Source organism: Meles meles, chromosome 19 (assembly GCF_922984935.1).
Source record: "Meles meles chromosome 19, mMelMel3.1 paternal haplotype, whole genome shotgun sequence".
Classification (NCBI taxonomy): domain Eukaryota; kingdom Metazoa; phylum Chordata; class Mammalia; order Carnivora; family Mustelidae; genus Meles; species Meles meles.
In genome coordinates this window covers 10,632,322-10,646,450 of record NC_060084.1, presented here as the reverse complement: position 1 = coordinate 10,646,450, position 14,129 = coordinate 10,632,322, and positions in this window count along the sequence as shown.

Sequence of the window (14,129 nt, the reverse complement as noted above, 5' to 3'; positions counted from 1 at the left end):
GAAGTTCTTAATTTTTTTTTTAAGATTTTATTTATTTATTTGACAGACAGAGATCACAAGTAGGCAGGGAGGCAGGCAGAGAGAGAGGAGGAAGCAGGCTTCGTGCTGAGCAGAAATCCCGATGTGGGGCTCAATCCCAGGACTCTGGGATCATGATCTGAACTGAAGGCAGAGGCTTTAACCTCCGAGTCTTTAACTGAGCCACCCAGGCAACCCTTGAATTTCTTAATTTGAAGGGAAATACTTTCCGAGGTAGTAATAATATTATAATAGTAGTATTAAAATAATAGTAATAATATTGTACAAGTAAAATTGCTACTAAATTGACCAAACAAATCATAATTACACAAATCCAACTATTTTTTTCCCATTTTATTTATTTATTTATTTATTTTTTCCCTTTTTATTAATTTTTTCAGCGTAACAGTATTCATTCTTTTTGCACAACACCCAGTGCTCCATGCAAAACGTGCCCTCCCCATTACCCACCACCTGTTCCCCCAACCTCCCACCCCTGACCCTTCAAAACCCTCAGGTTGTTTTTCAGAGTCCATAGTCTCTTATGGTTCGCCTCCCCTTCCAAATTTTTTTTTTAATAAACATATAATGTATTTTTATCCCCAGGGGTACAGGTCTGTGAATCGCCAGGTTTACACACTTCACAGCACTCACGATAGCACATACCCTCCCCAATGTCCATAGCCCCCTCCCCCTCTCCCAATCCCACCTCCCCCCAGCAACCCCCAGTTTGTTTTGTGAGATTAAGAGTCATTTATGGTTTGTCTCCCTCCCAATCCCATCTTGTTTCATTTATTCTTCTCCTATCCCCCTAACCCCCCATGTTGCTTCTCCATGTCCTCATATCAGGGAGATCATATGATAGTTGTCTTTCTCCGATTGACTTATTTTACTAAGCATGATACGCTCTAGTTCCATCCACGTCGTCGCAAATGGCAAGATTTCATTTCTTTTGATGGCTGCATAGTATTCCATTGTGTATATATACCACATCTTCTTTATCCATTCATCTGTTGATGGACATCTAGGTTCTTTCCATAGTTTGGCTATTGTAGACATTGCTGCTATAAACATTTGGGTACATGTGCCCCTTCGGATCACTATGTTTGTATCTTTAGGGTAAATACCCAGTAGTGCAATTGCTGGGTCATAGGGTAGTTCTATTTTCAACATTTTGAGGAACCTCCATGCTGTTTTCCAGAGTGGTTGCACCAGCTTGCATTCCCACCAACAGTGGAGGAGGGTTCCCCTTTCTCCGCATCCTCGCCAGCATCTGTCATTTCCTGACTTGTTAATTTTAGCCATTCTGACTGGTGTGAGGTGATATCTCATTGTGGTTTTGATTTGTATTTCCCTGATGCCGAGTGACGTGGAGCACTTTTTCATGTGTCTGTTGGCCATCTGGATGTCTTCTTTGCAGAAATGTCTGTTCATGTCCTCTGCCCATTTCTTGATTGGATTCATCCAACTCTTTTTTGCCATGTGAATGTTGTTTTGCTGAAGGAGTGGCTTAGGGAAGGGTATGGAATCTCCCACTGGCTTCCAGACAGTTCAGGGAAACCATGGCAGTCTTCGACCCAATTCCTTCAACCTTCCTTTAGATACCATCCTTCCCCTTAATATTCCAATAAAAGAATAGTTTGAGTTGCTATCTCAAGACAATAGGAAGTTGGATACTTTAAGTGGGTACCTCCTCCCCCAAGATTTTCTGGAGATCATGGAAGGAATGGTATCTATTCTACAAACCCTTCTCGGTCATTGGAAGTTACTCCAGCCAGCTGCCCACATTGGACCATTACCCTAGTGACCAAACAAGAGTTTAAGCTCAGTCGATGATCTCTGTTGTTCAGCACCAGCTTCTAGCTAGAGCTTGGGTTTTCCCCTTCATTTACCAAATACAGGGACGACCAGACTGCAGTGTTTCAGAAAAAATTATGGGCATCTTGGAAATAATGCAGTGATAAAGTAATACTAATACAGAACAACTGAATTCAGTTGGGTGTCAATCATCACAGTTCCTAGAGTCCACCAATCAGGCCATTCCCTTAGTCTCCCTTGGTCTTCTGTCTAGCTCTTTTCTCACCCAGGTGGTATGAGTTTTTTCCCACTCCCAAAACATAGAGACCATAGCCAAGTGAAAGGGCCGTTCCTTGCCAACACCTGATTTCTTTCTGCCCCGTGGTGAACAGCATTCATATTATTTGGTGGAAACTTTTCCTCAGACACAAGATATGGTCTTGCTCCCAAGTCACTGCCAGGACAAAGGGCGTCATGTCCCAATTCCTGAAGTACAGAATGTTCATCCTGGAGAGGGCCAGGTGGAGGATTTTGACATACTGTCTCTGGGACATTCTGTGAACTCCCTGGTAGGTTACCATGAACTTTTAGCTCATCGTCCACACTCCAAGCCTCATCCCAACACAGTATCTCCCTGCATCTCCCTGCTGCTGGCCGCCTCTGCTTCTTCCCATTCTGAAGAATAGCATCATCACCCACCTCCTTGTCAGAAGGTGAAATCAAACCGGGAGGCCCCCTTTCATCATAATCCCCATCTGATGGATCACCAAGACTCATCCCTTAAACATCTCATAAATCTATCCCCATTTTCTCTCTTTCCACCTCTCCCATTCAAGGTATTGTCATCATTTGGATAATGCACTGAAGTGGCTTCCAGAGTTGTCTGCCCACATCAGGACCAACAACCTCCCCCCTCCTAGCACTTCTCTGCTCTGCAGACCTATTTGTCATCTCCTATCCTCACTCTTTAAAAGCTTCTCTTTGCTCTGAGGATAGAGGACATGGTGACCGTACAGCCCATACGGGTTATGCTGACTGTCCAAGATTAATTATAAACATGTCAGATTTCATTATCAAGAATATATCCCATTTTTAGTGATAAATTATGTGGCTAACCTAAACAAAATCACGATCTGGCCCCTGCTTTGTCTCAGGCAGAGATACCCCTGTTTTTTCCACTCTAATATTATTTCGGTTCAGTTTCATTTATTTTCCATTCATCCCTCATCCCCATGGCATAAAACTTGAGTTTGCTGTTCCTTTGTAGTAAATCCCTTTCTCTTCGATTAGTTAATTCATTTCCGTCATTTTAAGCATCATTTTTTCAGTAAAGCTTTCCAAGTTCTCCATTTCAAGGTCAAATTCTCCTACTAGAAAAAACAGCACTTGTGTGTCTTCTTCATGAGACTGAGCCCCCTTGAGATCAAGAGATGCGGCTCTTTGTGTTTTCAAATTCAGTCCCATCACCAAGCACAACTCCAGATGTTTACAGTCGCCCCGCAGAGTCAGCTGACTACACACCGATTAATACATAATGACTTAGAACTGGTGGTCTTCTGTATAATCGGAGGGTCAGTTTCTGATAACCCACCCCCAAAGAAAGGAAGTCTGCCACAGGCATGACTGTCTCTGTTTACCTCCCAAACTGGATCACTAGTCATGTTGAAATACAACTTCTGTTATTACAAAATAGATTTTTTTTTGTGATCCCCACGCTACTGTACCTGTCAATAAAGCTTCTTTAATCAGCATGTCATGTAATACTCCGCCATTGCTAAAATCATTCTTCTTTGACTATCTCACAAGCTAACAACAGAAAAGGCACACTTGGTCCTCTAGTTACAATTCTTACATTATCTAGCTCTGTATCTCTCATTTGCTCTTAATAAAATACATTAGCCTTCACCCTACTTTTCCATATTTCACAAATGAGTGCTGCCACAGACATTCACTTCCGTCCGTCCCGTATTAGTCATGCCATTATGTAGAACTGAAAGCTACTCGCTCAACAGTTACCTGATGTACCACTGTTTCCTTCAGTCGATGGAAGAGGTATACAATATGTGGTCACAACTGCAAACACTGTTATGAGCATTTGGATGAATTTCAAAGAAAAAGGGTACCGTTGGGGCATAAGAGCTTAAACTGTATGTTTGAAGTGGAAAAAAAAATATTGGAGGTCTTGGTATTGCAATGACCTTCCATTATTTGCAATTAATGTTTTCGATTTTCTAATAGGAAATTTGGGTATGTTTTGAAATGTGCAAATTTTTGTTGGGTTTGAAAATTGTTTTACTTGAAATCCACGTGGATTGGGGGACAGCGGAGGGGAAAGAGAGAGAGAAGGAGAACACTCTTACTGGACTGGATGTTTCCAGATGCTTCCATGCTTTGGCTCGCAGAAGCTGGAATGCGGCAGTCCTGCTGTGGCTCACACAGGAGTCAGCACGGCTCCATTAGAGAGTGACTCCGGCGTGCAGGATGATTGAGGGTGATTGCTTTCACTCGGTTGATTAAAATTGGTCGAAACATAGACAGTCCTCCCATTATTTTGTATGCGGCTTGCTGACTATTGTTCTTCTTTTTAAATGGACATTTACTACCTATTTAGAACAATAAAATACCTCAAAGCAAACATTAAGCAAAATGTAGCTTATCTATCACATGCCCAACTCCTCTTGATAGTAATAACTGGGAATACAGTGTCCATTACATGGCAAATTCTACATTTTTACAAGTTGCTTGATAGATTCATTTTGTGATCCCTAACAAACCTACTGAGAAACTATCCAATTAAGAAAACCTTAATGAAAGCCAATTACTCAATGCCCTAAATTTGCTAAATTTTATTTTTGAGGTACTGAGATGTGTTTTAAATGGGTCATATTATATACATTAGTACTAAAAATGTCGCCCTCGTTCAATACCAATTTACCCACAATAACACTTATGGGCAATTAACATTTTATTTTGTGTGCTATATTTATCAGTAGTTTTCTTTTACTTTTTGTAATGTTTAAGGAGTGTGACTGCATTTATAATAAATACATTTTATTAGTGATCAAGCTGGACCTCCACTCATCAGCCGACCTGGCAGTTTACATGGGACAATGTGTCCGTTCATGTATTAGTAGCAACTTTCAGACTCATGAACTCAAGTGCTCCAGGAAGGAAACTGACGTCCCAGTTGTGTTTTAAGTTTAATTTGCAGATAACACAAGAAAGGATAAGTCCACATGAAAATACTATGTCTCCATCTTTTTAAAAAGTATTTTTATTTGAAATCATTTTAGACTTACAGAAAAGTTGTAAAATTGGTGCAGAATCGACATCTACTCTTCACTCAGATTCTCTAACGTTAACAATTGGGAAAATCTAGGCAATTCCCGCTGGACTCTACTAACCTACAGATCTTACCCAGATTCCTCCAGAGTGCCCCCTAATATCCTGATTTTGTTCTGGGATCCAGCCCAGGGTCCCCGATTGCACACAGCAACTGAGGTCTTTAATGACCTTGCATCTGCGATAGTTCCTTAGTCTGACCTCATCCTTCATGACCTTGACTCTTCTGATTTTTTAAAATAACCGATCATCTTGTAGAATGTCGCTCAGTTTTGGTTTGCCTAGTATTTTCTTATTATTAAATTGAGCTTGTGCATTTTTTGGCAAGAATAGCAAGGAAGAGATTTGTGTCCTCAGTTCATAATAGCACAGGGTACGTGATGTCAATATGTTTTATTACTTGCGATATGGGCCTCAAATTCTTGGTTAATGTGGCTCCGGTCACCACTGGGTTTCTCCTTGCTGAAGTTACTTTTAGCCTAGGCTGCTCTCCTGTTTCTCCTTAAATTTTCACCCGCTGATTTTAGCATCCCTTCAGGGATCCTGCCGACCGCTGTTATTATTCAGGTGTATTCCTTAAAATGATCCTATATTTCCCTCATTCCTTCCACATTTATTAATTTGAATTTTCATATAAAGAACTGTCGGGGCACCTGGGTTGCTCAGTCAGTTCAGTGTCTGCCTTTAGCTCAGGTTATGATCCGGTCCTGGAATGGGAGCTCCCTCCTCAGTGGGGAGTCTGCTTCTCTCCCTTTGCCTCCCCCACCTACTCATGCTTTCTCTTTTTCTCAAATAAATAAACAAAATCTTGAAAAAAGAAAAAGAACTGCTTTTCTCCACCATTTAATCATTCATTTATTTATTTATGCGAGTGTGGACACGTGCGTATTTATTTTACTGGGTGAGTTACAGTCTATCAGTCTATCTACTTTTTTGCTCAAATTGCCCCAGATTCTGCCTCCTTGGTGATGGCCCCCAGGTGAGGCTCACGGTTGGGTACTGAGCAGCATACGATCAAATCAGCTGGGTTCTTGTTAAAGAAATTCAAGTATTGGGGCGCCTGGGTGGCTCAGGGGGTTAAGCCTCTGCATTCGGCTCAGGTCATGATCCCAGGGTCCTGGGATCGAGCCCCGCATCGGGCTCTCTGCTTGGCTGGGAGCCTGCTTCCTCCTCTCTCTCTCTCTCTGCCTGCCTCTCTGCCTACTTGTAATCTCTATCTGTCAAAAAAATAAATCTTTAAAAAAAAAAAAAGAAATTCAAGTATTGATACTGATATGTAACTAACCACAAATACTTAATTCTTGATACGTTTCTGGGAGAAAAGTACCCAACAGAGAGAGAATAGGTACCGAGTTTTTCCGCAGGCTGCAGCTTTCTCTCTCTACCTCCTCAGTTCTAAGCACAGCTCGGTTCAGTTCGAGTCTGAGTCTCCTTCCCCTCTCCTCTATTTGAAGAGGAAATCTGGGACTACTCCTTAGCTTGCTGTCCGCATTGCTATGTCAATGATTAAGTCCGACGCTAGTTCAAGTGGAAAGGACGGATTTTACTTGGTAATAACCACTGCAGTAGGGGCACGAGGCCAGCGTGAACTGAACCCAACTCACCTTTGCACCGAGGCACAAGGGCCTTCGTTGAGTTGTCAAGGGAGGTGAGGGAGTCTGGGGATGGGGGTCTCCGTAGTCAGGGGTGGGGAAAATTACACAGGGTGGGTCTGTGCGGATGCAGGCAGGTCCGCTGTGTCTGCTGGCTGGCGGTGACCGCAGTTGACACGCTACCCGCCATTGTCAGGGGTTGGCTGGGACAAACAGTCACTGTGACAGCCTTGAGGTTTTTCAGGCAGGCGCATGGAGGGGGACCTCGGGCCATCTTAGAGATGGTTAGAAACCATGTTAGTGTTAGCTCAGCTCTTTATGGGACAAGGCAGAGGCCTCATTGAGAAGAGGGAACCTGGCTAGGATTCAGTCAAGGAGAGAGTGTTACTTTATCCTACTCACTGGGCGTCCTTTTGTTGGTACTCATCGTTTTGCTCTGATGCAAAAATACCATTGTGATTTTCCTCTGCAGATGCTCCGTCTCTGAAGTCTCTGAAATGGCTTTTAAGAACATCTCTTTTTTTCTTTCTTTCTTTTTTTTGGGGGGGGGACCAAGTTTTTCTCCTTATCTGCCCATAGTGTGGCTCTGACCTGTGAGCGCGTGTCCACCACAGAGAGAGGCCCCTGTCATGCCCCCTGCCTGCTCCCCCCGCAGCAGCTGTGGACCCCACGGGTCCAAACAGTTGACTCATGGGTAATATGTGGGTAATAGTAATTTCCACACATTATTTAATGTAAATAGGAAAACAAACTTGTTGGCAAGACAGGATAGGGACACCAGCAAAGGTTAGCGGTGTCTGTGACTTAGATTCCTTATTTACCTATAGGAGGCAGTACTGCTCAAAATTTAGTGGAAAGAAGTCATCTCAGCTGTGCATGCCCTAACCCCAAGTCAGGTGTTTCTGGTTCTTTGTGAACACAGGAGGTTCCATTTTTAATCAACATCTCCCTGCTGATAGAGGTTGAAGTCAAGTTGCGGCTTGGAAGTTGTCCCTGGGATCTGCTCCTGGCCTAGAGGGGCGGGGTGGGGGTGGGGGGCGTGGGGGCGCCCGGAAGTGGATCTGGGCTCGCTTATAAGTGGCAGCCATCACCCGTGGAGGGAGCAGACTCCGTGAAGGACGCTTTCCAGGAGGTAGAGCCGCAGAATCAAGCCGGAAGCTTGGTGAGTTTTCTGGGTTTTCATTCTCAATGAGACAGAAACACCCAACCTCTGCATTTGACCTCATCTGGTTCAGTGTTGCATTTATTGGCAGGTAAGTCATCTCCACATTGATTTAAGGAAAAGGAGTAAACCGTAAATGTGCTTTTTCAAAATGCGTACCCACCCGGTAACAGTCACACTTCACCTAAGAAAAAGCGAAGAAGACATGAATGTCTCATTTTTTTCTTAATCAATGGCAATTTTCAACCTAATTTTCCTGAATATAGGCGACTTGTTCATTCCTGGTTTGTGATGTGGTTGGAAATCATGGGTTCACATAATTCGTGTATGATTTAAATAACGGCTTTACACACCTTTCTTTCTTCACTCTCCTGTTCCCATTTGTTTTCAAACTTGAGTAAAAGAGAGAATGTCGCATTCCGCTTTCACTTCAAGCATGGTGTAACGCTTTTATGAGCTAAAGCCTAGCGTGCTGAAAAGGTTGCTGTTCAATCCAGGTGAGTGTCTTCTGAGCTGTAAAATGGATCAGGATTCCCTAGCCCCTGCAAATTAAATACAAGTAACAATAATGTGAATATAAGCAAAGATTTTTCACCTGGGGATACGGACCTGCTCTTAAAGTGATAGCGGCAAAATATTTTCTTGTTGTAATTAAGAAGTTAAAGTCCAACTTTCCGACTATGTTTTCCCAAGTTATTTGGAAAACTAGAATTTTCAGTAATCTAAGAATTTATAAGGCTTCTGACTTTGAATTCAATGATAAACCTATATACTTGTAGGCTGCAGATAGATTTCCCCTTCTCCCCCCGGCCCCACAAACCTCCCCAAAATTCAGAGTTTAAAATGCTGTTGCAAAGAACTATTTTAAGATGTAACATAAATCCACATTGAGGCTAGTCATAACTCAGTTCAAAAACTTGGATGCCTGTTTGAAAAGGACAGAAGCAATAGTGAATATACTAGAATTTCGCAGAGTGGTCTGATCATTAGAATCACGTGAGTATCTCTTTGGTTGTAATTATTATTTTTATCACTCTTAATTCTAAAAGCAAAGCATCTTGAAGGCAGACGATAATTAGATTGGAGACCAATTGGTTTTTAATTGCTATAGGTCTATCGCAGTGAAATTATCCAATAAGCATGTCTTAAATGTGAAACTGGAGATTGGGAGAGGTGAGCAGAGAGGGAGGAAAGCAGATGATTTGCATAAACATTATGGTGAAAGCCTTAGGAGATCACCCAAATAAAACAGAAATAGAACAGCTGGGAAATTGTTTGTGTATTTGTTTGCTTGGCTTTGCCCATTGTGAATTTTTTTTCCCTCCGATTACTGTTTTTGAAACAGTAATCTGAAACTGTTGTAGAAAAAAGACCACAAAAACTTTATATGAAATGCAAACAGTAAGTATCTGGAGAAATCCAAAGGGCAAGTTATCTAGGGCTGTGATGGTCTATTTTAACCTGCACAGGAATCACCAGGGATCTTGTTAAAGCTGTTTCTGATTCAGATGGTCTGGAGTTTACCCTGAGAGTCTGCATTTCTAACCAGCTTCCAAGGATGCCGGTGCTGCTGGGCCATGGACCACATTTTGAACAGTGAGGTGTTAAACTGAGTGTGGCTATATTCTGCACAACCAGTTAGGGAGGGAATGCAAATATCAGAGAATTAGGTTAACCCTCCTCAGATAGAACGTTTTCTTGAAACCATTGCTTGGTAAGACTCCATATCCTTCCTCCCCAGAGGAGAGCAGAGTGCCAATTAACAGCTGGGATTTGTGGTCTCCCAGTCCTGAGATCCAGCTGGTGCTGCCCAGTGGTGAAGCAGGTGTGTGGGGGGTAGAGTGAACCAAGTAGAATCTGGAGGAAAAGATTAAGTTTGTGGAAGATACTGGAAATTTCAAGGTGGAAAGAATTTGTGGGTGTGCACGTATCCTTTCACCTGATCTGATATTCCTATGCCCTAATCTTATTTATTTGCCAAGACCTAGACTGTGTCTGCTTTGGGGACAGTATGCAGTGAGTTTCCTCAACAAATACCATGTTACGGTATAAGCATGTAGAAGTCGTTACAGTGTCTGAAAATGTCTTACACTTTAACAGTTACCTTTTTTAAACTGTTTGATATTTTCTTCCCAAACTACATCCAACTCTCCATTATAGAGCCCCACCTACCTCAACTGTGGTCGCAAGTTCATGTGGATCATTACTGGACATCTTTTTAAAGTCCCTTCTCTTTTGTGAAAAATGGGAAACCTAAAACTTCGTAAGGGAAATACAGGTTTTAAAGAAGCATTTTTCTAGAGTGAAACCGCTGACACGGTGTCTCAGTGTGGAGTGGCTTTTGTCCCTGTGGTTGAAACTGGCAGAAATCCCTGCCACTGGTACAGTATTTTCCATCTGGGTGTGGCTGATGTCAGAGTCCTTGAAGGGGTATTTTTTCCTTTGATTCTCCAAAGGTTGGCCGAATAGAAGCTTTAGGTAAAGCTGGCTTACCAAACCTAAAAGAATGAAAACTTTACAAGTAACAGATGATGCGATAAGACATAATATTGACTTTAGTGATAGACGATGGGTCGTGTGTGGCTTTGTTTACTGAGAAGCCTACGCAATGCATGTATATTCATCAAGTCTGATAACGTTTTGACCCTGTGTTACTGTCAGTGAGTGTTGTCCTTTCTTGTATCTGCTCATCCCTGGGTAAGTCCCATTCTGGTCCTTAACCCCGTCCCCCACAACCCTTCCGTGCCCCTCCCCCCCGCCCCCGCCCCCCACCCCCCCACCCCCCCACCCCCCCCCCCGGCTACAGGGTCTTGGATGCCTTCTGGATTTTCTCCAGACTTGACCATCACTCTGTGTGGCATTTTATCTCCTCTTTTTTTTTTAATATTTATTTTTATTTGTTTATTTACAGCATAACAGTATTCATTGTTTTGGCATCACACCCAGTGCTCCATGCAGTACGTGCCCTCCCTATTACCCACCACCTGGTTCCTCAACCTCCCACCCCCCCCCACCCCCCTGCCGCCCCTTCATAACCCTCTGGTTGTTTTTCAGAGTCCATAGTCTCTCATGGTTATCTCTTCTTTTTAAAAGTCCTCTAACTCCCATGGGGATGCTTCTTTAGCGATTATATATTCTTGTGCTTTAGTTTTCCACATAAATGGTGCTATCCTGGGGCTCTGGATTTGCACTGTGTTCTCTTTCTGTTTTGTAGGATCTTTTTTGGCCAATCGCCCCTAACAATGGGTCTTGAATCCTTTTATTGTCTATGACTGTGATTCTCAAATCAGGGGAGCGGGGTGGGGGGAGGTTAAAAAAATTCCAAAGCTTGGGCTTCACTCTAGATATCAAATCAGAATCCTTAGGATGGGATGTATGTGTTAATAAATATGTCTTTTCATTTGAACCCACTGTGAGATTCCAGCATATAACAAAGTATGAGAGCCTATGTTCGAAGGGTCTCTGCCCCATTACAGGCACAAGGCATCAGTGTTCTCACTAGCCACATGCACTGTCCCATGTGGACTAGACGCAAGGCTGACCACACTGGCTTTCTTGTATGGCAGTCACCCTGAGCACTAAGTCCACAGGCCAGTTTGACTCCAGGGTGGCCATTACCATTTCTGACAGCTCTTGACCTCTACTGATAGATCCGCCTTCTCTCCCATTCTTCTTCCAAGTCATTACCTTCACCCCAGAGAGAGGCTCCAAGTTTGCAGTTGAAATACTTACGCTTAGGGGGCATTTGGAAAGCTGTTCTCCCGAGGTAATAAAAGAAAACCTATCTAATATCTCTGGTCTTCCATTTTCCTTCCAAACTTTTTTCTTTGGCCAAAAACAATGTGCCAGACTTCAACCCATATTTTGTAATCAAAAGTAGCAGGAACATCCAAGAGAAAAAACAGAGTGTAATTCGTTCTCTGCCCACAAGAGTCCATGAAAACAGGATCATGTTGTGAGGCATTTATTTTATTTTTCCTATTTGTGTTTGTAAGAGAGGGGGAGCTGTTCACTTTTTTCCGTGTATGCACCTTAGTCTAAATCATTTCTTTGGGAGTTTCGCTCCCCCTTCTCAGCGCTCATTGGAAACACCCCTACTGCGCTGAAATGGGACTGTCTGACTCTGTTGGGCGTTCCTCTCTGGTGTCTGCCTTGTCTTTAAATCTCCAGTGGTTAGTGTCCTAGAAAAGTCTCAATAAAGCCTAGTCACAAGCATTTCTACTAACCCTAAATTTGGTTAGAGATTTGCCTCTTCACTCCAACTTATTGCAGTAATTACTTAGTGACTATCATGGGCTGGACACTTGCCAGATGAGCAAGTTAGAGACCTTGGCATCCCTGGCTATGTTGCTCTGCACAGTTTAGTAGGTAGCTGACAATAACAATGTGATAGATGCTTAATAAATGCGTTTGGCCAAAGGCCAGTAAGAACACAAAAGGGAGAAGTGATACCGTGATTGCACCTGTGGCTGTCATTTCCACTAGATCCTGAAGGGCGAATGCGATTCTGACAGAAAGAACATGAAGGAAAGGAAGGGAGAGGGTCGCCAGTGACTGTCAGGGTGCTGGGGGCCGGGCGGGGGGTTGAGTCCGTTCCCTTTCTGTCATGTGCAGATGTGGAGAAATTGGATAAATGGAAAGGGAGATGAAAACAGTACAATTCGAGTCCGTTCCCCAGCAGGCATCTCTCTGAAGGTTGGTTCTGTAGCTGCTGGCCAGTGGCCAAGTTGCTAAGTCTTCTTAAATTGACAGAGAAGCCAGATAAATATCCACTCTTGGCAGCACTTCCCTGACAGCTGGTCTGGCATTGATGGTGTAATCCAAGACAACAATGGGAGAGCTAGAAAGCTCTGCAGCCTAGCTTCTCCTGGTGACTGCATGCGCTGTGTAACTAGGATTCCAGTGTGTTCTCAGTCACAGCGCTAGAAGCGGGGACCACGGAGCCACACATAAGAACCAGGAAATTGCCTCCACATCCAAGAGGGTGGGTGTTTGTGCAGGAATAGGAGGGGGGTTTCTGCAGGAAAAGCTGCCTTTCAGGCTGAAAGCACACAAATTGGAGAAAGTGAGCATCATCATTGGGTTTCTCAAAATGCATGCCAGCAATATACTTATGATCTGAAATGAAATGGAAAATAAATGAACTCCTAAGACCTTTCATTCAGTAGCTTTTCAAGTCTCTTGGTCAGCAGGTTGGATATTAGTTTGCAGAAAAATTTCGAGAAACTGGGAGCGTCCTTGATGGCTGTGATGATTTGTCCCGCTTTCTGCCGCTCGCCATGCTGGGTCCGAGGGTGAAGGACAGAGCCGGGCGCTCAAGGCAGTGTAGTCCCGAGCAAGAAGGAGGTGGTGGAAGACAATGCCCGGTCATTTAAACTGGGCCCTCAAACTTGCCGTCTCTCTTAACAAAATGTTGCCTTTGCCAGTCTCCCTTTTATTTTTGAGAAATTGCTGTGATTGACCAAAAGCCCTTACTTCTATTTCCTGCATAATGATTGCGCAACTTAAGACAGAGACTGTCTTAATAGAGCACCAGCTAGAATTAGCTGGATATTGATAGGATGTAGATAAAAGCCCCTACTGATGAAGATACTAAGGAAGGTTTCTGGAGATGATGGGATTGATGGCTAAATTAAGATTTTGAGGAAAGGAGGGGACTTGATCAGAGGTAGTGAGAAACCAACTCACTACCTCTGATCAAGGAATCTGGTGCTTCTCAGGTGTTGGGAACTCTGAACTCGTCTGTTACCACCATGGCTCAGCTGGGCAGTGGGAACTATAGTTTGTAGCTGCAGAATAACGAAAAACCTCATAGCTCTTGTTTGGACAGAGGTCCTGCTCCATGGCAGAATCCCAAATCTTTACATCTGTTGTGGCTGAAAGTTGATTGTACCTGTTTTTCCCCCAGGTCTAATTTTTTTCTTAAAAAAAATTAAAGATACTTTAAATAGATATTTTTGTCTCCATGTTGTCTTAATGAGAAGTTACACTACAGAAATTTCTGTGCATTCTTAGGATAGATGTATAGGTAAGAGGAAGGTCCATCCTAGGTTCTCAGGTTGAATAATGCAGAGTAATTTAGGAAGGGACCTTATCGAAAGAGATCATAAGTCCTTCAGTAAGTCCCTCCAAAGTCTGTTGCCTCCTGAGGGTAAAACAACCCATATTATTGGGGTCCCTGCCTCCTTAGCTATTCTGAGCCGTTGCTCACGAGCCTG